Below are 26,748 nucleotides of genomic sequence, written 5' to 3' on the forward strand. Positions count from 1 at the left end.
TATCACAACCAAGAGAAAAGATTGAGCAGCAAGATGCTTACTCATTAACTACTCCACTTTCAAAGCATTCCTAAGAGACAATCAGCTGACCTTTGCTTCTGCAACAATAACCTGCACTGATTCCTATTCCTTTTCCACTGGAAATCTGTGTTATGCAATGAAACCCATCGGAAATATTTAAGGCCAAAATTTGTTGATTTAAAGAGAAATACATGTCTTCTTGTCATAGTTCTATTTTAGTAAAACAAACAAACAGAAAACCCATCAGCTCCAAATTCTGAGCCTTATTAGAAATAAGTCATTACTTTAACAATTCAGGCATTTTCACTTTTATAGACACAGTTGGAAGCAAGAAAAATATAATCTCCCCTCATCAAAGCAGATGACTTTATGAATCACTGGGTATGAAAAAAGTTACTGTTACCCTAAGCTAACATGCAAGATTAACATCAAAAACATTACTGAGACAAAAATCCAGGCACTTGCATCCACAAATGCAGTTTGTGGGCTGGAGACCAAGAGGTAGGAGAGAAAGGAAACAGCTGCCTCCCAAAACACACAAATCCCCATCCAATCTCTGCAGATATTTCACCAGGTTCTTCTGTTTGGATTTCTCCTGCCAAGTTTATCTCTAACTACTACCAGGGATACGTACAGGTAAACAGATTTTACCACCCCTTGTGGGATGAATACTTTTCTCAGTAGCCTGTAAGTTGAAGCTCCCTTTCCTTTTTTGCCTTGTCAATCTTGCTTCCCCTAAAGTGCCACAGTCCTTTCAAAATGGAGCAGAAAACATCTCCAAACCTGACCTTGCTGCCCATGGTTATGACAAGCTGCTGAGAGAAATGGCATTGAAAGCCTCCCAGGAAAGGAGAATTCAACACTAATTAGCATTTCTGGGATACACTGAAAATAACAGTGCCAGAAGAGTAGGCACTTGCTCATAACAAAACCCAGCTACTGAAACAAAACAGTTCTTTGGACAGTTGCAGCACAAAGATAAAGTTACTCTGGCTGGGAAGACAAGATGTTTCTCCTTATCAGTTTTTATCCAATTCATTTACGTAATGCAATTCATAAAAAGCTTACATAACCTTAACTGATTATGAAACTAAAAATCGCAATGAGAACATCAATTGTTGGAATTTTATTTTTAAAAAACAGCCAAAATATAAGAAGGGTTCTGCAAAATAGCAAACTAGAAAGGAAAATCACATAGAGGCAAATTATTTTTAAGGTAAATTATGTTAATGTAACAATCTTCAAATTATAAGTAATTACCAAAAAAACCCAGCTTTTCTACCTGTGCTTTTACTGAGCCAAGAGGGAAACGTTTAAACACTATTCAATTGTCAGTTTCTCTAGCAGCACCTCTACACAGAATATGGTATTTCCAGATAAATTTTGTCCCTTGCCATTTTTACAATACATTAAGGTAAGCAAAGATCGTATTTGTAATTTTTCATATCCCTTTTTAGACAGCTATAAGCAGCATAAGGAGGAAACCAAAGTGCAGTAAGTTGCAACTAGCTGAACCAATTCATAGCACTAGTTTAAAATTAAACAGCCAGGCACGCCATGCAGAACAAGGGAGGAATGAGGTTCCAAAGGTTGTCAGGAAGAGTTAGGGCAGTTTTTCTCCACTACACCAAGATCTTTCAACCAAAGTGCTCACTGCCATTTGGAAGAGATCTGGCAGACAGCTGTAGAGTTCAGCATCTTGGAAAAAGAAACCCTGAAGTATAAACTTAAAGGAAAGTTTCAGCCCATCCCATCCAGGCATCCATCCCACTCTCCCAAACCATACTAGCAATATTTTTCCCCTCCAATTAAGATAAAAAAGATAAAGGAACTGTTCTGAAGTAATAATACAGCGTCCACTTACCTTTAACCAAATAGTTTAAACTGTGTCATTGCTGCAAATTAAATCTGAAAAGTTACATGGAAAAACTGAAAAAGCTCAAACACAGGAACATTTTCTTAAATGAAGGAACAGGTTGTGGTGACTGGGTTTTTAAAAAACCCTTTTATTCCTCCTCAACTAGAACTACATAATACATGGAGTTATCCTTTTTTTCCATAGAAGCATGAAAATGACCAGCACTCAGGAAATACTGATGGAATTAAGGTTTGAATATGCCAAATACTATGCTGTGAGAAAGTATGAGCAAGCGTATTTAGGGAAATATTGTGAAGTCATAGCAACAACTAGTACAGAAAAACACTATTTTTACAGCCCTACTTAAAAATAAACTGTATACTGAGATAGGAGCATTAAGTGGTGTGAGTCATGCTACCCTCACAAAATAGAATTATTACAGAAGCCAGGCCTTTAGCACATTTTTTGTCAGGGTTTGGTCCTCCCATCCTCCAAGTGAATTTCCAGAGGTTTCACAAGTAAAGTTCATTGCACTTTTTCATTTTGCAAGGTCTTCCATTTCACTATAAAAGTGAACCTACCAACAACTACAGCTGTCAGGTAAAATCTAGAAAATTTAGATGGATACAACAAGAAAGACGAGCTCTGCACAGATTCCCCACAAGTGATCACCTGCATCTCACAGAGCTGGACTGCAGCAGAGTCAGTAACTCCATAGGAAAGCACAGAGCCCTCACTCACTTCCTACATTCTCACAACTTTGGATTCATCCACTCCTTTTCTTCTCATTCCGTAACTCCAGGCCCATCTCTTTAGCACCCTTTTTTTGTCCCCCAACTGCTAAGCAAACAGTAACACAGTGCTGGAGTCACCAAAAAAAGCAGCCCAGAGAAAGCCTTACCAGTTCAGAGCCCTGCTGCCTTTTGTCACAAGCACACTTTAGCCACGAGAGCTTATAGAGGCTAAAAATAAACCACAAAGTCCAACTGCAGAAAGTAACTCCATCCTAAAGAGCACATACTGTAACAGCTACGGAAATGATGCAAACTAACGAGGCTCCAGGTTCTCAGCCCTGGCTTTTAAGCAATTCTTGTAACTTAGGATACATTGATCTTTGACACAAGGAAATGGATCTTAATAAATAAATGTGGCTTTTTTTTTTTTTTTTGTTATTTAAAGCTTCCTCTTAAGGAACATTCTAGCCATGCTTTATGCTAAAGACCTTGAATTTCTTCCTCTCTGCTAGTGCCTCACTGTGTGAAAAGAAGTGCTATAAACATCCTGAGGGCTTAAGACACAAGGATTTTAGAAAATATTAACTAATAAAGAGCAAGCAGACCTTAAGATACCACACACAAAACCAGAGGCAGCATCTTGTGTTCTGCTGCTCTCAAGAAGTTGGCTTTGATATTACTTTGAAAGCAATTTGCAAAATTCCTTGCTTTGTTTATGCTGAAATGCTTTTTTTTTTTTTTTTTCTGTGCAACAAATGCAGACTACTAAGAAGCTAAAATAATCCAGTGAATCCCAAAATTTCTCTAAAGGCATTTTTCAACAGGAAGATGGGGAAAAGCTTTTAAAGAAATCCTTCAGTTAAACCCCCTCAGGCTTTTAATAACAAATAACTTTTATGATCTCTTACTGTGAAACAGGTAGCGTTGTTTAAAGTGAGATTTTAACATTCTGATTTCTTTTGGAATATTATGTTTATTTTGAAAATATATTTCACTGTACTCAAAAAGATGGCATTAAAATAATAAATCTAATTCAAGCTCCATGTACAATGGGCTGCTTTAAAGCATGGCAATCATTAAACTGTGGCCCTAGGTGACAAACTGATCCACAATAGAAAAATCTCAGAATCACAGAGTGACAGAACCTTACAAGCATGATTACCCCAGATTATTCAAGGTTTTTATACAGCTGGAGCTTGAAAACCACCAGGGATGGAGATGGCATAGCCTCTCTGTGCAACCTATTCCAGTCATTAACAATCCTCAAGATGAAATACAGAGGAAAAAAATTAATTAATCCATATTTAGAAAACCAAATGGTGTTGCCATGCATTGTCTCCAAGGTCTCTACAGATGCAAGCTGAGACAGAGACAGTCTATCAGCCTCTGGAAGAGAAAAGCACCTGGTCTCATTACCTTTTAAACCTATTTTTGGAATGACAGCATTTGTCACCATGGATTTGACTCATCAAGATTCCAAATTTCATGACTAAGACGAGTGAATTACTGATGTATAAGGACATGACTCAACTTCAATTAGCTGCTCCTAAGAATTTTCAGCTATAAATTTTTTTCCTTATTATTCACTGAAGTCTGAGATTTTGTTCCACACAGAGAAGGAAGGAAACAAGACTTCCTTGTACAGAAACAAATACAATCTATGTTTTAAGTGTGAACTACTGTGGTTTGCTACCAAGTGTACTTGCCACAAATATGCTCAATCTCATATTCTCTGGTTAAATAAAGCAATTTAGATATTACTTTCTTTTCTATTTTGCCTAAAGAACTCGCTCTATAAGAGTTTCCAGTTTCTTCAGGCTTGCAAACTGTTTGGTGTTGACATGGAAAAAAGTGGCATAACTTCTTCAGCAATATTGTGAAATCATGTAACAAAAGCTGTTAAGAATCACAGCTACTGACACTGCAAAGTCCATAAATTAATATGAAAAATAAATACAGGAAAAAAGAATGCTTTGGTTTACACACTCAAATGACACCAAAGAATTCCAACCCCTGAGTGTAGGGAAGGAATGCTTCCAACCATAATTAATCACTACTATTCAGTGCTGTGAAGTCCTGTAAATGCAATCAGTAGACATGACTGCATTTATTAACAGAAGTTAGACCTTAAATTTTTAAAGGTAGTCTCAAAGTGATGGCTTGGGCCTAATTCTCCAGTCTCTAAAATAGGGAGAATAGCAAATAACACCCTCCTCCACAGGGATTTGAGATAATCCCTTAGTCTCCATCAAGAAAACAACTGCAGCAACAAACACCAGAGAAAAGTCCGTAAAAGGAAATTGAATCCCTATTTCTTGGGGAATTCAGCCTCTATGTTATAGTTGGCAGAGCCATGCACCAAATGATTTTTGGAAAGAAGTTGACAGCAACCTATTTGGTGAACCGTGAGCACTAAAGGAAGGAATCTAGGAAATGAATGCTGTTACAGACTCTGCAAGCTTGTTTCCTACCAGGCACACTCCTCTGAGACTAAGAGCAATGTTTATTCCTACATTTTCTACTTTGGATAACTAAATAATTTGCCACCTAGACATTTTTCAGTTAGCAAATAACAAAGTGACATTAAATAACAAAAAGCTATCAGCTCACAGTAGTCATTCATAACCCTGGGTAACAAGAGACTCTTTGCCCTCCTGCCAACTAAGGAAACCCCCTGAGTTCAGGGTGGCTTGGTCCACAACACCCTCCTTGGTACTGGATTATATTTGCCCCTGCCCACGTTAGTTAAATGCTGAATGTGAAACCACTCAAAGTAGCACTCATTCACTGCCCTTAATATACAAGTCATGAACACACATTCAAGCCATAGCTTCAGCACACATCAGAAGATCACTACAGAGATTATATTTCTGTGATAATCACCACATGTAAAAAAATCCCACACAACTCCAGTGAGAAGACAGTCTCTAAAATTAAACTCTTGGGGCACATTAATACTGTGTGATACAATCTTACAGCAGATACATTTCACAATGAATAATAAAAGGATTAAGAACAGCCATTTTGGCCAATACTGGTTATTTTATTAAATAAATGAAACTTCAAATTACTGATCCAACAACTTAAATAACACACAGCACACAAGCATACCTGAAACATGAGGCAACCCAATATTGTCAAAAAGACTCTCAGCCTGCATGTTTAGTTTCATCCATGTAAAATAATACCTTGCTCCCACAGTCCAAAGAAGACTGGCAGAGCCCTGGAGTTAGCAGCTCCTATCTCCTGTCCTCCTTCCCCATAATTAGTGGCCAGACATGCTGGTTAGACATGTTGCTGTTACACATGCTGCTTTTTGCACATTCATGACCCAACCATCCCCATCAGCTCCCACACACTGCCAGCACAGCCTCCCTCTGCATTTTTCCAACTAACCAGCAGATACCTGAAAAAGCAACACGACTTTGGGGAAAAATTATTGTTTATTCTCAGCTTGACAAGCCAATGTGTGTAGGTGTATTATTTAAATTGTGCAATTTTTGTTCTAACCAGGGAAGCTATTAATTGCCTTCAGAGCCTTTGCAGAGGTATCTATTTAAAGTTAAACTGACCATAGAAATTATTAACACTGCAAAACACATGCTTTAAATGGCATAGATATACCTGCTAAGATGTAAAATTGATCAAGTAATGTGGAGAGTTTTAAAATATTTGCATCTGTTTAAAACAAACTTTAACATTTTCAGACTATACTTTAATTTGGAGGTATGAGGGAAAAAATCCACATTCATGTTTTCTTCACTGCAAAGAAAAAAAATATATAAAATTTGGCTTTGAGTAAATGTTGCCAGAAAATCAGCTGAGAATTCAGGATTATTTGTCAATTAAAATAGCTTTAAAAAATAGTCTTTGATTTTTCAAATCAGAGATTTTCTACTGTTTAGGATCTAGTGATTAAAATGATGAAGTGCAGGAAGAACTTTAATTAATTACAAGTGCTCACTCCTGCCGAATGTTCACTTTTGTAATGCCTGTGACATCACACACCAATTCATATGTCCTGCCAAAATCTCCCAAAATGAAATTAACCATAATATCTTGGCATCCTTCCTAAATAAATAAAATTGAGATAAATACTCTTTTAGGTTTGTTTCAAAAAAAACATGAAGTGGGCAAAAGAACACATATTTTCAACTTGTGAATTACACTTTCTAAGCATTTAGTTGGCAAGAAATCTTTTAAGTGTTCAGACACTTTAAAAAGAAATGATTGACCCTTTATCCAGTGGAATTAGATGGCTTGTTATATACATTCATAATGAAAACTTATTTTTGTAAAATGCTAAGGGAAATATCTAAAGCATATACACTTAGTATTTAATTTCAGTAGAGTTTTACAACAGTACAAAAACAAGAACAGTGCAGAGGAGTGATACTGATGGATTCTCCAGGAGAGAAACCATGAAAGAGCATTTACAGCTGCACTGACAAAACAGTTGCAGAGAGAAGTAACATGTACACAACTGTTCTAAAATGGCATATAATTAAGAAGTAAAATAGGACATTGTAAGAAGCACTGCTTCAGACATCAAAACTTATGTGATTACCCAGCTAAACACTGCTCTACTTCAAAACAGAAACCCCAAAAAGGACATTAATAAAAAGCAATATAATAACCATTCCAGAAATAGATGTGTGTTGTGGACAGCAGGCTGTATGAGCTCAGAACCACCAGCTCAAACATGATAAAACACGCTCCCTTACAGTCAAACAAACATTGCAAAATATCCCACTCAGGCAAAAAATACTTTTGTATCAGCTGTGACACAGTAGTCTCCATTTTGGTAAGAAAAAGCAACTCTGACAGTTGTTTGGAAAGTCATTCCATGTTCTGTTTACAAGCTATTAACCTGAAAAGGCGTGCCTTAACCCACTTGCATTTGTTCCAGCATAACTGCACAGATAACCAGAGTACCTGCACAGCACTGCCTGACCTCCATTTCCACAAACACAATTCTCTCATCAGCGTGTACTTTAGCACTTCCTGTGAGCTCATGAAAACCTTGTAGCTCACTCAAGCTAATGTCTTTCCCCCCCATCCACAATGCAGCACTCATAATAACACAGGGTTTTCAGTCACAATATGATTCTTTATAGCTGCAAAGCTGAATATATGGTGCACTGTAACCTTTAGGAAAGACCATGGGTAGCCCATTGTAAAGGAAGGTATTTTTAATCATACAACTGGCTTCAGTGGAGGAGAGTGTTTTTAAATATTTCTGTGAAACACGTAGGCACACTTCACAGATGCGTCACTTAGGAAACAGATGTGTTGTTTCAATGTTCCATAGTCAAAGCTGTACTTTTCCATCTCAGGAAATACAGGGCTGTAATATTAATTAATGAAATACTGACATGCATTGAATAGAAGTAGATTTAAACCCTTAAATGAAGGTGAAACAGGGTAGCCTTCCTGAATCTTAAGCTTGCACTGAGGAGCTACTGTTGTTTAGTTCAGCAGAAAACCAATTCAGATACCTCACTTGAACCACATTCAGCCTGGTCTTTAACACAGACTTGATTCCAAAGTCTAAATCACTGTTAGAAACTAAATCTGCATGCCAGAATACTCTATCTTCTGCTTATCTTTGAGAGATACAGATAACTATGCTTGGCAAAAATAGGAAGGCTGATTGGGGCAGCGGAAGCTGCATGGGTGAGCCCAGGAAAATCTGTGCACTTTTCAAGTACTAGTGAATTTCTCTGTCACTTTTTGGAGATATAAATAAAAAGAAAAGGAGAAGTGATGATTTCCTTACCATGGATAAAGTACAAAGAATAACAGACATTCCTACAGAGCCTCAGAAAGACATTGCAGAAGGTAAAAGAGAAGAACCCCAGCCACAGTAAAATAACAGACCACAATGTGCTTATGGTATACTTGATATTAACAGTACAGAAACATCAGATTTCCACACAAAACTCCTGGCAGTTGAATGGATTGTTCTCTAGTAAGGAAACACAGCAATTTTCTAGGCCAGATCCTCAACACAAGTAGTCTGTAACACCAGAAATTATTTGCTAGTAGAGTTTTTTGCTAGCAGAGAACTGTATACCCCAGGACTTGTACCCTAAAGCAGCAATTAAATGACCACTTCCATAATTGCTGGCTTAGATCAAAGCTGTGAAAAGGCTCTAAACAGTAGTTTCCATAATTACCAATTCTTCCTGCAGGCATTATTCCCTCACTGCCATAGCCCTGCTGACAAAAAGCAGGTCAAATCATCATGCAACATTCCTCAGCTCTCAAAATATATTAAAGGATAGTTCAGTACTTGAGGAAAACACTATCAATGTAAAAACTGCTAAGGAAGATAGCCTTACAACTTAAAAGCAACATTTTCAGCTGTGATAGCCATCAGATTATGCACCATTTCATCAGTTTCATTTCTGGAACTGATACAAAACATACAGACCTCTGCAGAACACAATTCATAAATGCAGAAAGAAAACAGCCACAGACACATTTAACTTCAACTACCCTTCTTTACAGTAAGTTAAATAAGTAATTATCCATGTAGGAACAATAAAAGATCTGTTCAAATGTTTCAAAATCAATGCTATACTGTAACAGTACAAAAGAGCATGTGACTGTATTTCATATTTAAGATTAAATAAGATTAATTCAGATTTTAAAGCAAACTGAATGCAGCTTCTAAATTACTATTAGGGGAATTTAAATCACTTGCTTGTGTTAAAGTTGGAGAGAAGGTTATTTGATACTTAGCTTCATTAAGATGGTCACCGAAAAAAAGAAATTCTTGAATTCTATTCAAACAGATTTTCAGCTCAGTGAATCTGAGGTAAACTTTAGCCAGGACTTCTCATGTTCCTAGGAAATTAAATTTTCTGGTTCTGAAATGGTAATTACTGCAACAAGATCAGACGACCTCTACTTACAACTTAGTCAGCAACTCACGTTGCATAGGTTACTTAGTAGAATTAAATATTCCCTAAAAAAATGTTAGTTTTTTTTTGTAATAAATATAATGAACTGGTTCCTTACCATGTACTAAACTCATGGGTCTAAGCTACCTGGAAGCATTATAAATACCAGGATCAGAGATCATATTTTATGGCCTTCCCTGTACATTTGACAAGCAAAGACAGAGTGTGTGTGGGGAGGGGTTGTTGGTTTTGGTTTGTTTGGGGTTTTTTGTTAAACACATAGGGTACACTTACTCCAACTTTAACCCTAATGCAACTGAGAAATCAAGAGTTTTCAGTGTGCAAAACAAGGTGCTGCTTTAAAAGAGGCACATGAGATCCAGGTTAGGCAAGAGAGAAGGTGAAAGTTTTTCTTTGGTTCACGAAGGTTTCACTAAGCTTATTAAGGGTTTAGAAAAGAAAGCACAGCAGAGCAGCCAGTCTTCCCCATGATTTTCAGTGGTCTGGATACATGTTATGTGACCTTATACAGCTCTCAAACACACAAATCATTCAAATGTAGAATCCCTAAACATAATAGTGTGAAATAAATGCTTAAATTTGCCCAACTAACCTCACAAAGAGTAGTCTTTTCTACCCTGCTGCTGCTTTTTAGGAAAAGGAAAGCTTTTTATGCCATTTTAAATTAATGCCTGACCAAAGTACAAGTAGGTCAGCCATCTACTCTGCCACCTAAATTGGTCTGAAGTTCAAGGAAAGTGGGACAAGAGGCCCCATGAGCAGACAGTTCTTGCACTCCCCATCACCACTTGTGTTTTTGCAGTTAATAAAATTGTGCCATCACTAACTGTGGAGCACTGAAACAGCAGCATGTAACCTGCATATGGGGAGCAATCAGAAGACAGAAAAAAGAAAGGCAGAAAACCCCAAGCAAGTTGAATTTAGTGCTGTCTCAAGGCAGAGTCTAAAAACCCCTGCTGTTGAAAATCCAAGCACACAAGACTAATATCAAGTAAAATCAAAGTTGATCACGGTATTGAAGCTAAGTCTTAGTAAAAAGCAGGAATTACACAACTGCCTTTCTTCTCATATATGCTGCTAACTTCAGCATTTTAAATGGTTACACAAGGATTCTCCATCAATTGATACTCAAGGTACAGTAACACATCTTTTTTGGTTTTGAATTTAACTTAACTCGTATAACCGTAACCCCTACACTCACAAAATAGCAGTATGATAGTCGTAACAGCTGAGAAAACAGGCACAAATAGCTGCAGAATACAGTGATCAGATTTCTTAAGCTATTTAGTTTACTGCAAATAAATCACAAATCATAAAACTGCTTAATGTTAAGACTCCATAAAGTCTGGAGCCATTATATTCAAATGTAACGTCATATTTTAAGCAAAAATAGAATTGGTATTTTTGCATGATGCGTAATAACACAAAGAGATCTCAATATGACAAAGTTAGTATCATGGAATAAAATCATTCTGGAATTACAACATCCAAGTTGCACATGCTCAAAAGGAACAGCCTGACCAGGATTTCTAACATGGACTTTGTGCCCAAACCATATATATAATGGTCTATATGCACACAAACATATAAACCCATATATAAACTAGAGTATTAGCCTAGAGCTATGTTAACACGTTGAGATTTTCAGCCATTTTATAAAAGCCACTACCAGGGCCCATGTCCAAGGGGTTTTACTACCTAGCAAGTGATCTCGTGCTTGAGTTCAGCTGGAATGTCTCTCTAGATTCCATCCCACATTTGTCTCCCAAGGTCTGTGTTTAAGCTGACAGTTGGGATATCCCCAAGTCCTGTCCAAGGCCAGGGCAGGGTGACAATGAACACAGAAGTGCACCATGGCTGCAGGCAGAGCTGTGTCCCTGCTCACAATAATACCTCAGCCAGTGCTCTACAATAGTTTGTGGTTGCTGAAATTAATCACCTGTCTACATATGATTGCCATTGTAAAGCCATATCTCTATATGGCTCGTCAGTTAAGAGGCTGAGCAGCAAAGGAATAAAAAAAAAAAAAAAAAAGGATTAAATGGTTCAACAGCTGAAACAGCTGCAAGATGAAAGCTTCAATTATATAGAAATACCTTCCAAGATTTCTATTTCCCTAAGAATAAGAAAACCGAATGATGTGCTTACTCAATGAATAATAAATTTCATATTGAACTATCTTTATCAATAGAATAAAGAATAGAATAGATAGAATAAAATAGATATATAAGACTTTGAAATACTGCAGAAAAAAACATTAGACAATCAAGAAAACGTGTCAGAAATTGCATGCAGATAGATACTATTTATAATATTTTACAAGCAACACATACGATACTTTTCATAATCATACCCTTTAGCATCACAGTTCAAGCCAAGAGCATTTCAGCTGAGAACACCTGTGAAACTTAAGTACAGACATTTCTCACTTCTGGTTCTGAAGGCTTAAAGCGTTAATATAAACATTATGAGAAAAAATAGGCCCACCTCTAGAAAATCTCCTAAACCCACAAAGCTAATGCTGCCTCTAGTAACAAACAGTACCCATGGTAGCTCCTTGGTCATTTCAAGCTTTCTGGAGAAGGTGAGAAGTTTCTCTAACCCACAAAGAGAATCCCCCCAGTAACTCCAGCCATGAGCTCACTCACACTTGTTCCTCAACAGCTGACGAGTCAGGATCACAAGGAACCTGCACACAATCATGTCTCAGACCACAGCTGCTCTAAAGTTGTTTTGTCCTTACTCCTAAAGCTTAAGGGTACAGAGCACATGAAACAACAATTGTAAAAAATACTTTAAAAATATACTTTGGGGTATCTATTAAGGTTATCTCATAACAGGCAATGTCATGTTTAAGACAGATGTGTAATTTAAAAAGAGAAGACTAAAAGCACAGAAAAGATGGTGAGTCTAGCTGTAAGGGTTTTCTTGTCATTAAGTATTATTAACCTGTGGTACAATATCTGAAAGGTACACACACAAATACTGTTCTTTCCTTTTGTGTTTAACTTGAAATTTACTTTATACTGAAAAAACTTGTGCAACTGTCCATATCTGAAAGATAAAAGAGCTCCTTAATAGAGGCAAAATATCTAGTTGATACATCAGTCATCCAAAATTATAAAAACAGACAACACACTCAAAAAACAACTGTATTTTACATCTAAAAAATATCATTATTAAAGAATGTGCTATATAGAGTATTTAAGAGCTTAATAACCTTTATTAATTAGACAATATACATGTATTCTCTACCTTGTGATTTATGAAACTGAAAATGTAATGTCCAAGTCTTGGCACTTTTCAACAAATTGCCTACCTTTTCCCTTTATAAGAGCTGCAAAGAATTTGAATATGGGAATAGAAAACACTTTATTACCTACTTTATATTTGTCACACTATCTTAAAAAGCCTGTAGCCATAATTCCAGCTGAAAATGCCAATTTCAAAGCAAGGAAGGCTAATGTTTATTGATCCTGTCATGAACCAGTGACACTTGAGCGTTGAAAATCCTGCTCATTGGAGTCTTTTGAGTCATTGGAGACAATTGATGATCTAGTTAACTGTGACAGAGGACAATCTAGCAGACTTTGTTTTCATCAGGAAAAATATTCATTACTTTTCAGCTCCACAGAAGGTAAATGTTAGATCTGTTTGCATTTTTTAGTGCCAGATTTTAATTGGGAAGTTGACATGATAACTGATTAAATTGTGAAAAGATGAGGATTATGGTGAGGGTCACAGGATCCTGAAAACAAGTCCTGGGAACAGATGAGACTAGACTACTTAATATCTCTTCAAAGAGCGTTCAACAGCCACACTTTGCTACAGTAATCAGATCCCACAAGAAATACTTCAGCTGAGTATTTGTCAAGTTAAAATGATCACAGAACCGTGCAACAGCCTGACCTCTCTAGTCCTCTTTCTTGGGAAAGGGAGTCTTGCTGAGATTATCCAGCACCCTGCCCAGTTACAGCTTCAAAGTGTTCAATGGTGAGGACTCTACAATCAATTATCTACCAATTCACAAGACACCACTTTACTTCTGAAATACAAAAGCCAGTGTCATTCTCATGGCCAGTTACATTTCACTTGCTTCTCTGCCTACTGCACACACACAACTGTAGTCCATTTTTCTTTTTTCCTTATGCTGGACTACAAGGCTACACACTTGAATCGTGCAGCCAAAGCCATTCACTAATCCTTCAACTTTGAATTCTAATATGTGAAGAAAAATTTCATGGTATTGGTACAACACAAAAAGTTCAAACTATACTTAATTCATCTAATGACATAGATTTTTTCACTATGGTCCATTTTGTATTACATAAATTGCAGATACTGAAGTAATTAAGCTCATTTGGTACACACGTACTCAACAATTAGTCTTTGTCCTGGCCATGGTACTTCCTGGTATAACTATCTCTTCCTTATCACATGAACATATTTTTATAGTAACATCCACTGGCATGAGATAAAGCTCTAAATCCAAACTATTTCAGACATGCATTTCTACCACTGACACCTAAAACTCCTCCTAAAGGAAGGCAGCTATTCTTTCAGAAATATTTGTGTTTCTATTCTTATTGATACACAAATTGAAGAATTTTAATTAATAACCAAACCAGTCTAGCCAACATTTTGTTAGAACTAATATCCAAATACAGTTCAGGTTTAAGAACTTTTTCTAAAACAAGACACGATAGCTGCCATACAAATCTTCTGTTGGTCTTCACTCTAAGGCTCTCAATAATGAAACCTGGTACCAACTGGAATGATTTAGAACTGCTACATAACTGTTATGCAACACCAGAAGAGTCCTGAGGTTTTTTCAAAGTTCTCCCTGGATGCTTGTATGAGAATATGTGAACTACATCCCTATAACATTCACCAAATAAAAATGTTTCTAAAGATAGCCTTTTCAACTAAAAATAGTGCAGCAATGAAGAAGGCCATTTGAACAGGTTTAGTGCTGGCTCACAGATGTGACTATGTCCTAGCAAAATCAGCCTTAAAATTACTTTCACTAACTCCCCCATGGCTTCAATTAACAATCCAAATGCATCACCACTGCCCATTTTCTTGTGTCTGGAATGGTGAATGGAATGACAGCGCCAACACAGGTTGAAAAAAGTTTCTCCTAATGTCACTGACACAAAGTAATCAGGACACAATGATACAGAAAGGGTTCTTTTAGCTATGGGGAAAACTTCTGGCTCAAGGGATCCAATGTATCCAAGTACAAAGCCAGAAATTTTGCCTATAAGATAAAGGCACAGAAAACTTACCCAAATTTTGAAAACCTTGAAATTCAAATTTTACAGTCCTCTAGTTAGGGCATTTCAACAGTAATATTCCAGAATATATTCAATGACTTCAGGATTTGGTGGCAACATACATCCAATAACCAGTAATTCTGTATCAAGTTCTGAATTCTAGACAAAACCAGATCAAATCAACTAACAAATCATTAAATGAATGTTCAAATACCTAACTTTTTGCTTGAATATTTAAGTTTCATATATATATACATATATGCCAAATCCCTACTTGAACTTGTCTTTCATCTGAGATTACTTTCCCCCCTCTTAGGACAGAAAAACAGTTGGAAACAAGATATAAATGTCTTTTTAAGCTTATGTAGTTGGACTTCCACCAACCCTTTCAGTATCCACAGCTACATAAATTCTAATGTCAAAGCCTAGGTGCAATATGCTATTGTTTGTACCTTCCAATAATTCTCATGAGCTGCTTCAGCTGCATAACTGGAGAAAGCAGCTCAAATTTAATTCATTCTGGGAAGCAATGTAGAGATTCCTGGAGGATTGCAACAACAGTTGACAAAGCAATTTAACAAGAGCTGTAGGTTCTACATTGCTTATTTCTCCCCATTTGCAGGGTTGAACACTGCACAAGTTAATTGCTATTGCATTACAAAGAGTGTTTCACAAGATTTTCATAAAAGCTTTTTTTTTTCCTGAAATGAGATTACATAACTTTGTTCTCTAATTATTCACTGTGATAAAAAAATGGAAGGATTTTTCCTTGGCAAAATCAACACATATTTTGAGAAGCGTGTTTATAAAATCTTCAGCTTTAAAGAGCCAATTTGTACAACAGATTTTTATAGTATTTTTCCTACCTAATAAATCGTATTTCAGTGAGTATGCTAGATAAATTAGATGCTTTACACAACCCTGAAAATTAAAAAAAAAAAAAAAAACAAACACACCATAAACTTCAAAACTAAAATACTAAATCATTCAGAACTCAGACAAATCATACTGGGATAGCAATATTCACTCAGAAAATATAGCATTTCATCTGTATGTAAGAAATACTCCCTATGTGAAATAAATACTGCAAGTGTAAAAAATAAAACACATAAACCAAATTAAATACCTTTAGATAGACTTGAAAATTTGAAACCTGTTCATCTCTTACCTGCTGTGCAATAAGATACCTTTGCAGCAACATAAAAAATTCCAGAATTATTACTGTAAAACTAGTAATTTTGTTCAGCAACACATTAATTACATGCTAAATTTAGCACTGCTTTTCCTTAATTACACAAAGTGTTTCTGCAATGCCTAACAACAAGTAGAAACAAAGGTGCTGCCTATCCAGCCTCTTCTGCAAGAAAGGGGAGGAGGGGTAAAGGGGAGATCTCCACTCACACTTTTAGTTTCTGTACAGGTCTAGTAAAAAATCCCAGCTAAGTGAGCCTATGTAGAAAGAGAAAGATCATCACATTTTATCAGACTAATCAAAGTCTAAAGCATAGAAACTACAGGTTATCTTGCACAGCCCAAAATAAATCCAGTCACTGTATGATACTTGTTTCACTAATTTGTGTTTATCAGTAACAGAATTGTTTGGGACTGACCTGACAATGATTAACATTGCACAGCACAGATTTTACTCATGACACCACATACCCAGGACCTATATTCTACCAGAAACTATGGAACTGCCTATGCTAACCAAGAGCTAAAATACAGTAATTTGATACAGACTAAACCCACATGTTGCTCTCTGATATAGGGATGCAACAAGCCAAAGCAGAACCAGCAGCTCATATACTGCTTTGGACAAAGAATTTCTTAGCCAAATTCAAACCAATGTTAAGATCAAATCTCATTTCAAATACAACTGAAGGTTCACATACAGATCATTTTAAACTATGTGCATTGTCCTTTAACCTCCTCAAATTTGTGTGTATGAACATAAATAATAAATTGGGTCTTAGCTCAATGAACAGACAAGACATTCATGATATCCCAGGCACCTTTCCCAGTGCAGACAACTATTAAGCAAAGAAAATCACAAAGTGTTCTGCAATACTATTCTAAGGTGTTCTCTGCTAGCCAATCTAAGCACTTGCCTAAAGAAAAATAAATCTGGTAGAATAGTAGTTCACTCAGAATAGCCAAGAAAGCAGATTAGACAGTATCACAAAACAAAACAGGAATTCAACTAAATCTACTTCTCAAATTCCAATAATTCTAAAAAAACCCCAAACCAAACCAACCAACAAACGACAATGAAACCACAAAACCCAAACACAACAACAACAAAAAAAAGACAACAAAACTCCCCCCCACAAAAACTAAACCCAAATGAACAAAAAAACCCTCACAAAACCAAAAAGCACAAAAAATTAACACCCAAAAGCACAAACGCAAGCCTATGCAAATATAGCAATAGCATGAGGTTCTTGCACATCTAGAGTCTACTCCAGGAGAAAGAAAAAGAAAAAAAGGAAAGAAGATACTAGCATTATAAAAACACACTTGATTCTTTCCACAAAATTGCATCTATTCTGGAAATTATATATGGAATTGAAATTCAAAGCTACTTCACTAATACTTGGTTTAACAATAACATGTTAACAGATTAATCTAAATCATCTGCAAGGAGTTTCAAAACAACTATTTAGCATTCACTTTTACTTCTATAAAAATGTGTTTCATTACATAAGAATAAAATATCAGCATTAAACCTAAGAAACACCTGCATTATTTACAAATGAAAACTCTAAAAGTAAGAAGGCAAAGACTTTAGGCTCCTTTCTACTTGGAACTTGTTTCACTTCAAAAAGTATTTCAATTTTCTTCTGGTACTCCCATTCCAAAATATTTTAAGCAAAAAACTCAACAAAACACCCACAAGTTTACCTTTAAATTTATTAATTTAATATAATTTTATACTTACTTTCTATTCTCCAACACACACTTAAAATTGGTAAAAATCAAGAAACAAGTTCAAGTTTATCTGCAATTCCCTTAACTAAAGACAGTGTAAGGGTAGAGTCTGGGTGAAGAAGTGTCACATCTTTCTTGCTTTTATTTCAGCAGCACAGGTAGCACAGCTTCAGCTGCCAGGGCAAATAGCAATGTGGCATTTATATCCATTCCATTTCCCTTCCTTTATTACACCTGACCATCTTTGGCATGCATCTGATTATAAAAGCACTTAGGCAGAGAGACTTGTTTACATTCAACATTCACTTTACAGACATTATCCACTGCACTCCCTAGCTCAATAGGGAGCCTGATCACTTTGTTATGGCACAAACTCATTCCACTGACAGTGATTGGTATTGTTTGTGCCACATCCCCAGTCATCCCTCCTGACCCATCCCTATGCCATCAATTCTGTTTGGGAAGTCAGGTGCTAAGCTTCATCCAGCTGAAAATGACTCTGCAGAAATAAAAAGTTTCTTGTTGGACCAGAGAACTGACCCTAGACACAGCATAGCCAGATAAACAATCTCCATGGAGGACACAGCAAGAACAAATAGCTGAGCACCAGAGAAAAACCCTGATTTCCTGTTTTAGTCACAACAAAGACTATCACTGGCTTTGAAGTAACTTATCACTGGGAGTAGAAGCATCAACAAACTTTAGAGCCAGTTTAACAAGCTACAAGAGCTTATGCTAACACAAAGAATAGGCAAGTACACAGACCACACACAAGATACCCTTCAGAAAAAGCCTGGCACCCTGAAAGAAAGGCAAAAAGATTTTTTCATTGCTTGTGTGTAAGCAGTAGGCATACAAGTAAGAGATTGTGTTTTTGCCTTTGGCAACATAAATCAAGCCCGTTTAATAACACTGAAATGTCACTGTATGTGTTACAATGCTCAAGAGTTTCTATGTGGTTATGTAGGGAGAGGGGACTGCTCAAGAGGAGTGGTGACACTTCTGCAATAATACTCATTTATCACTTGAAATATCAGCAACTTTAAAGAACACTTAACACAGAGATTCTGCACCACACAAGCATTAAGTGGTATCTACCAGACACCAATAATGCACACACAGCTCCCTCTGCAATGAGCTGCCCATTACTGGGGGGGGCTTTGGTCCCATCCATGTATGTTCATGTCACACCTTTCCAATTCCAAAATTCATATGGGATTTATAGGTGACAGTGTCCTATCTCAAACAGCACATTGTGAAGATAGTAGAATTAACACAGAAATAGTTGTATTGGTAGACTTTAAATATCTTTAAAGCTCCTCTATTATCTTTACTTTTAACAACCTTTGCAACCATGTTATCACTCTAATGTAGTAACAAAGGCAGAAGATGAATGCTGACAAATAATCTTATTTGCGTGATATGATTATCAGCCTTCAAATTAGAAATTAAAAGGACTTAGGACCCCAAACCAGCTTTTGTTCATGAATTTTAAAATATAATTTGGGATGCTCTAGCAGGCTAGAAAGAAACAACACCCTGGCCATGGCCAGGCACTCCCTTCCTTATGCTCCTGAGGGGAGCCTTACCCCCATCCCCGGAAAATTAGCTGAGAAATTACAGAATAACCTCCAGCTCCTGGCCATGCCCCTCCTGCCTACTGCATAAATTAACCTGTCCTGGCCAGAACCAGGACAAGTCAATTAAAACATAGCAAGTGAGATTCCATCTGAGCATATCCAGTTGACAATTACTATTTGTTAGTATTACGTAGTAAAAATAAAGATACTATATGACCAAATTCTTAGCATCACTTTCTTTATATGAGGACACCATCCTGACTGATGGTGACTGCTGAAAATCTACATTTCAACACAGTGCTGAACTTGCTTTCACAAGGTAGTCTGATCAAGATACAGAATAGTACAAGCTCAGTCTGATGTCATATTTATTTTAAGCCCTGAAAAAACAGTCAAGAAATATTACAAAGCTGGATGTGGTCACCAAGCTACTGCTAAGCTATTTACCATTATTATTGGTGACCTGTGAACAGATCAGGAATAATGACTGATCTACTGCCCAGACAAGTTTAAAAAAAGCCTCAGGAAATATAAGACCAAATTCAGTGCTCATAAAGCTATCTGGACTGTTTGCTGAAATGAGCACAACCTAAAGATCCCAATTTGCCATTTACATTGGACTGTACCAAGATAAAATTTAATTTCCCTATCTCATAAATATGAATTAATATTTTAAGCATCAAGTTTGAGGAATTCTGAAATGGAGCAGAACACTCAGATGACCATGCTCAATGAATTGTAGGATATAAATAAAGTGCTATTAGGTAGGCAGCTAGAAGTATGTATTATCTGACTATACATCAGAGAAATTATCCTGTAAGAGGCAGCAGGATTAATTAGCTAACTGGATACCTAACAGAGTTGTGGTAGACTCTACATCCATTTTATCTAAATGGGAATTTTTTTTTATGGATGTATCAAATTGCAACAGGGATATATTCACACAAGTCATATGCATGGTCTTTTTCAGAAAAGATCAGATGATTACAAATGGTTATTTCCTGGATTAAAATCTATTAAACATTCTTTTGCATTTCTTCTGCATACTATTAGCAACTGGATAATCAACCTAATTACATATTTTAAGAGCACCAGCAATTAAAATCTGTATAATCAAATGATAATATCTTAAAATGCCTATAGAATACTAATCATGATCCACATACCAAAAGTGCCTATTCATTAAAGCCTTCTCCAACACATGCTCCTGAGGATACAGCCAAATTTGTAGCCATGGAAGACCCCACAGTGGAGCCATGAAAACCCAAGGGAGACTGTGACCCCACCATGGGAAGCCCAGGCTGGTGCAGGCTCCTGGCAGGACCTGTGACCCCGTGGGGGATCCACACTGGAGCAAGCTGTTCCTGAAGGACTGACCCCCTGGAAAGGATCCACACCAGAGCAGTTTGTGAGGAACTGCAGCCTGAGAGGAGGACTCAGGTTGGAGAAGTTTGTGGAATGTTGTCTCCTGGGGGAACACTCTGGAGCAGAGAAAGAACATGAGGAGCAAAGAGCAGCTGAGATAGATGTGTGAAGAACTGACTGCAACCCCCGTTCCTTGTCCCCCTGTGCCACTCAGGTAGAAAAATCAGCAGTGAAGTTGAGCCTGTGAAAAGGGAAGGGTTGGTTGAAGATGTTTGAAGATTTGGGTTTGTTTTTCACTACCCTAGTCTGATTTGATTTGCAATATATTAAATCAATTTCCCCGAATCGAGTACATTTTGACCACGATCAAAACTAGGGCATGATCTCTGTCCTTACCTCAACTTGAGAGTCTTTGTTATAGTTCCTCTGCCCTGTCCAGTTGAGGAGAGTGGTAGGAGTTGCTTGGTAGGCAGCTGCCATCCAACTATGGTCATCTCACCATAGGCCATCAATGACACAGTAAGAGAATAAAACTTTTTCTCACTTAACTTTCCATATAGAACTCTGTTTGCTTAAGATAGCATGGAAGTGTGCTTTGGGAAGTGGCACTATCAATCAAAAGTTATTGGTTGATGATACTTTATCCATATGTGCTGGTTGTTACTACTTTCAGTTGCACCAGCTTTCAAAAATGACAAAAACTTCAACTCTCAGAGCCCTAATAATCAGTGAGAAGGCAATACTCCCAGGCGTGGGTGTGACAGTTTCTAAGAATTTAATTGCCAAAAGAGGAAAAGCTAACCACTCAATTTATTTCTGTCTGTGTCTGAATGACAATAGACTGACAGCATTCTTTATAGAAAGCTCTCTAACATAAAAACTAAAGAAAAGTTGTGTAAAGGAAATGGTTACCCAGTTTCACCTATATAAAACAGTGTGTTCACATCTTGGAATGGAACTGTAACCTCACTTAACACAGCAAGAACTTAGGAATCATTTCCTTCAAATAAATTCCCTCTAGACCTTAAAGCAAGCTGCTCAGCAGCTCCAACAAGTTAAACACAATTATATGTTGACCAGATATCAGATTACTTTGAGTGCTTAGATTATTTCAGGTAACTGAAAAATTAATTTTGAAGCTTTTAACTATTAAGGCACAAAAAGAACCTGAAGACTTTGGAAAAAATGTTTTTAAGAATATTATTCAAGGACTCTGAAAGTAAGCATACCTACAAACTGACGTTGCATACATGTGGTTCCATTAAATACAGAGAGTTCATTTAACAGAACTGTAGCTGTTTATTATCCATTTATCATTTCTCCTAAAAAGAAAGCAGCATTGTTCGCTCAGCAGGGAGGTAGGTATCTGTCAAATTGCCAAGAAAGGCTCAATAAAGTGAGAAGATGAGAGGTGTAAGTCAAACCAAAACCATGTCCCATCTGTCCTATGACTCACTGCAGATTATTTATTGAAATCTGTACTTCACATTGCCCCTTTTAAAAAGGGCACATTGAACATATTTACCCTGCACCTTTTATCTAACCCATTAAGTCAGAAATTAGGAAGAAACCCAGCTCATTATATTCCCTGTCATACTATTTTAAAGTTAATCAGGTATGACTGTGCATCTGCTACGGAGAATTAAAAAAAAAATTTAAAAACCCTCATTTTGATATTCAGCTAGTATTACCATCCCAGCTAAGAAGTTCTGTGCAAATTGGTTTTGTAACCCAAAACCCTGTGAGTGGCCAAGCACAAAAACTCTGCCAGGCCTTTCAGAGCCCAGTCAACATACACATTTTGTTGCTACAAACATCAGGTAGCAATAGAGGTACCTGGTATGTGGGAGAGATTAATGTACAATCATACATGAAAAGTCAGATTTATGAGCCTGGTTTGTGCTACTCATGCACAGAGACACAATAAAATAAGACAGAAAGAATATCACACTTCTGCAACAAGGACTTCAGGATGAACAGTCCAGTAACCCCAAGGTCAGCCAGTTTTATTAGTAGCAAATTACTTGTTACTTTATATCAAAAGCTAAGAGTTTACAAGTACAGAAGGATTCTGTGATACACTAATCACAAGAGGCATAAGAAGATACTTAGAACATACTTTCACATTCACATGTCACTTGAAGTCTGAGTGGTGCCCACTTTCAGGGCATACACTACGCCGCATTCACAAGTTTATATCCAAAGATTATATAAAATCCAGCCTTTTTGACAGAATTCAGTAAAATTCTGTCTAAGAAAGATTTAACAATACCATACAGACTTCTCATTCTCACCATTTCTGCTGTTTATATTCTAGTCCAGTTTGTCATTCACTGCTCTAGGATATGTGATAAAAGTTAGAGAAGGTTGTTCAAAATGTTTGGACCAGAGATGCATTGGAATTAGTTCTTAAAGAAGAGTCCTACACAGCAAAAAGAGTTAACAATATGCACTGGGGCAAAGCCAAACAGTTTGAGATACAGGTTTCCAACACTATCAAAATATTTACAACACCTTGTGTAAGCCAGAACAGTCTTTAAATATTTGCATGATCTAAAAATCTGAACCAAACCACCTTACTTAAAGCCTGAGAGACATTTTCTTTTTGCCTTGGAGCTCATAACTGTGCAGTGTTACAACAGCCATGTTAGTTCTACCCCTATTTACCAATTAGGGCTGGGAACCTCCTCAAATATTGACACATCCTGTCCACCAAGAGCCACAGAACTCTAAGCAAGTGCACCAGTGGCTCAAGCAGAATCCCTCACATTCCATGGAGCATTCATCAAGGCAGATTCTAGACCAACACCATTAGAGAAATTTGGATTATTCCCCTCCCCTAAGCAAGGCACCTTAAAGAATAACACATAAAGGAACAATATTCAAGCCTTGTGGCAAATTGGACTATGGAAACTGTGAAGCAATCCCAGAACACAGCAGCTGTTCTATTGTCAACTTCAGGTTATTATTCTCAACTCCAGTGAGCCAACCAGCCACGTAACATCCATATTAAAATACAGCATTCTATTCAATCACAGAATACTTGGCTCAGTTTATCTCAGCACAGTTACATCACTCTTACTTCCTACTTCTTCCTTTTCATCTCCTGGGAATAGCTCATCATTACATTGTAAGTCAAAAATCAGTAACTGGGTTTAGTTGAAAGAACAGTGTCACCTCTTGAAGTTCTGGGGATTATGACAAAGTTTGAATTAAACCCCATGTTACAAAGAAGTTGTTAATCTCACAGACTAAATTCAAGCATTAGACACTCAATTCCAGCTCTCAGGTAACAAGAAAGTCATAAAAATACATTTATAACCAAACAAACCAAAAACCACTTTCAATCTGCATTTACTCTACTCCTGGCTTAATGTATAAGAACATGCAGTGGTTCCAGGAACTGCTGCAGTAAGAAAACCAGGTACCAACATAGAAACAGAAAGCTACCTTTTAGCTACTTTGTATTACAACACAGATTTCTACATGCACAGGCAACTTTTGACTGGCAGCATTGCTAAGCATTTCATCCAATTCCTGCAATAAGCACGGAATTTTCTTGGCCTGCACTTATAGCTACCCATTAACCCACAGCCACCTTCAGGCTCATTTTAACCACAATCAGGGAAGCACAGAATTGACATATAGATATATTTAAGCATGTAGCTCACTTAGCCCTAGAGCAGGAAAAGGTGTCTATATGCTCCACAGATAGACCATGAGAACAAAACCTCTCATTCCTGACACTAAACCATCCAAATGTGTCACCTGGTAAAAATAACAGGTTCACTGATTTCAGACCAACATTCTAGTGGCTTGTCACAAGAAAAGAAAGCAGACATCCACCCACTAGAAAGATATATTTTCTAGGTATTTTCTGAAGGCACTGTTTAAAAACATTCATAGATCACAATGAAAAAGCCATTTTATTATGATGGTATTTCAAAGGCATGGGAAAAAAAGAAAAAAATAAAAAAATTTTTAAAAAAAGGAGAAAATTGATCCAGATTTGTAAACTATTTCGCACAGGGAGTTTGGAGCACTTGAGTACAGAACAGTCACAGCAAGGGGGCACCTGAACACCTCTCCTGCTCACCACACTGAAGCTCTGGTGTACAGAGATCAGGGATCTCTAAAATGATGCTACACTGTGCTCAACAGACATGCTCCTTATGTTAATACGTGCTCCTGATTAAGCTGATTCAGTCATAATTGGCAGATTATAACAACTATCTTTGAATGCAAATTGCAAGTTTGACAAAATATAATTTCAGGCAGGTGCAAGTATATAATAGCGAGCACATGAGCACACATGAGTAAAGAATGCAATTAACAAGTTTTGACCATCTGAAACGCAGCTGGCAAACTCCTTTAGCTACTGCTCACCTTTAAGCAGAAATAAAAGCAATAATGTCATGTGTGCCCACCCTGCCCAATGCAATGAAGTGGAGCCGGTCTCATCACAAACATATGAGAATGATCCTTCTCTTGCACTAAAACCAGAATGAAAACTCAGTTGCTTACATAATGCAGCCTTCATTATGGCTCTTATAATAATGCACTGGTATTGTTCAAACTTTTAAAAGCACAGGAAAGATTTGTGGCTTTAAAGAACTGAACAGACGCTGGCATTAAATCCAAGTTAGCAGAAGGGAATCCTTCACCTACTCCCCACTAGCAAGAGAGAACAGTCTTGTGGCAGCCTTTTAAGCAGGAGGTTGTGGAGCAACAGAAACACAGTGCCTAGCACATACATTGCTTATTTTTTAAACCCAGACTGTGTCAAATGATCAAACTTACATAAACAGGTACAGGAAATGTGAGCAGTGATGTACTAGTTTTAAGTTATCCTGGCTAATCTACGATTTTTATCAAGTAATCCAAGCGTTTAAAAGTGCAAGACTGCATTTAGTTTTCAAACTGTTCAGTTTACAAAGGACAGCATATGGCACTCGCTTCTTTTTGGCTTCCTTCAGTGCTCAGGCAAAAGGATGACGGCTCAGAAGGCTGAATCTATCAGCTTCTGAGTCACCCCAAGCAGAGACAGCTGAGAAAGAGCGAGCCAGGCAGACACTGTACACATCCCTAACCAGGTAGCCTCAGAGTGCATAAAGAGATGTCTGTCTCACACACAGACGTTTCGCTCTGGGACATGAGGAGATTCTTTCCACAGGCCAAAAAAGGGAAAATCAAGACAGAAGGCGGCAACGGCATGACCAAGAAGCTCGACTGAGCTGGGTCATTACGAGCACTCAGGAGGCCCTGAGCTGTGTAAAACCTCCCTCTCACCCGCAGAAACCTCTCCTCCCACCAAATCAGCATCGTTACCTGCCATCACCTGGATTTCAAAGCCGGGAGGAAAAATCCAGCTGCTAAAGTTTAGGACCCCATCCTCACCTTCTTTTCCTCCCCAAACCAAAGCCGCCGCCGCCACCACGGAGTGGGTCACTAAACTTCCCCGAGCAGGGAGCTCTCCCCTCCTACAGGAACCGAGCCAGTGTCGTCATCCCTCGCAAACCCCAGCCCTGCCCTTCCCCGCCTGGCGCCGTGCAAGGAGAGCTTCACCTTCCCCGCGCCCGCCGCAGCGGCAGCCCCGCAGCGCCGTGGGGCGGGCGGCCCGCAGCCAGCGGGTCCCCGGGGGCGCCCCCCGGCCCGGCCCGGCCCGCTCGGCCCGACCCCAGCGCGGCACCAGCGGCGCCCCCGCCCGGACCCACCGCCCGCCATTGCCCAACGGCTCCGACGGGGATCCCAACGCGGCCCCCAGCTCGAGCCTCTCCCGAAGGAAAGGTCCCGGGGCGTGGAACAGCCCTCACCTGCAGCGCCGGGACCTGCCCGTGGCCCGTGCCCGGCGGGGGTGAAAGTGACGAGACGGCGAGAGCGCGGCGAAACCGACCCGAGCCCTGCGCTCCGCTCCGCTCGGCGCCGCCGCCCCCTGGCGCCCGCCCAGCCGCCTCCCATTGGCCGAGAGTGCGGGCAACCTCCCGCCCTGCTGCCGCCTATTGGCTCTTCGCGCCTGTCAATCAACGCCGCTTCCTCGTCGGGGGCGGTGCGCGCGCC

At 38.2% G+C, this 26,748-nt stretch overlaps 1 protein-coding gene across 7 annotated transcripts in view; it reads right to left on the reverse strand.

Moving 5' to 3' along the window:
• The window catches only part of PACSIN2 (protein kinase C and casein kinase substrate in neurons 2), a 53,384-nt gene that overhangs the window by 26,443 nt on the left and 193 nt on the right, over positions 1-26,748 (reverse strand). For 3 of the 7 annotated variants that reach the window (XM_079303801.1, XM_079303800.1, XM_079303795.1), the window contains exon 1: positions 26,505-26,661. The exons of 1 other annotated variant lie outside the window; for it this stretch is intronic. The gene's annotated coding sequence lies outside the window, so the exon portion shown is untranslated. Of the gene's footprint in view, positions 1-1,885; positions 2,144-26,019; positions 26,172-26,504; positions 26,662-26,748 lie in introns of those variants that run through there. 3 more of the 7 variants (XM_079303797.1, XM_079303796.1, XM_079303799.1) reach the window with 3 other exon arrangements.

The sequence above is a fragment of the Erithacus rubecula genome (genome assembly GCF_903797595.1).
Source record: "Erithacus rubecula genome assembly, chromosome: 4".
Taxonomy (NCBI): Eukaryota; Metazoa; Chordata; class Aves; order Passeriformes; family Muscicapidae; genus Erithacus; species Erithacus rubecula.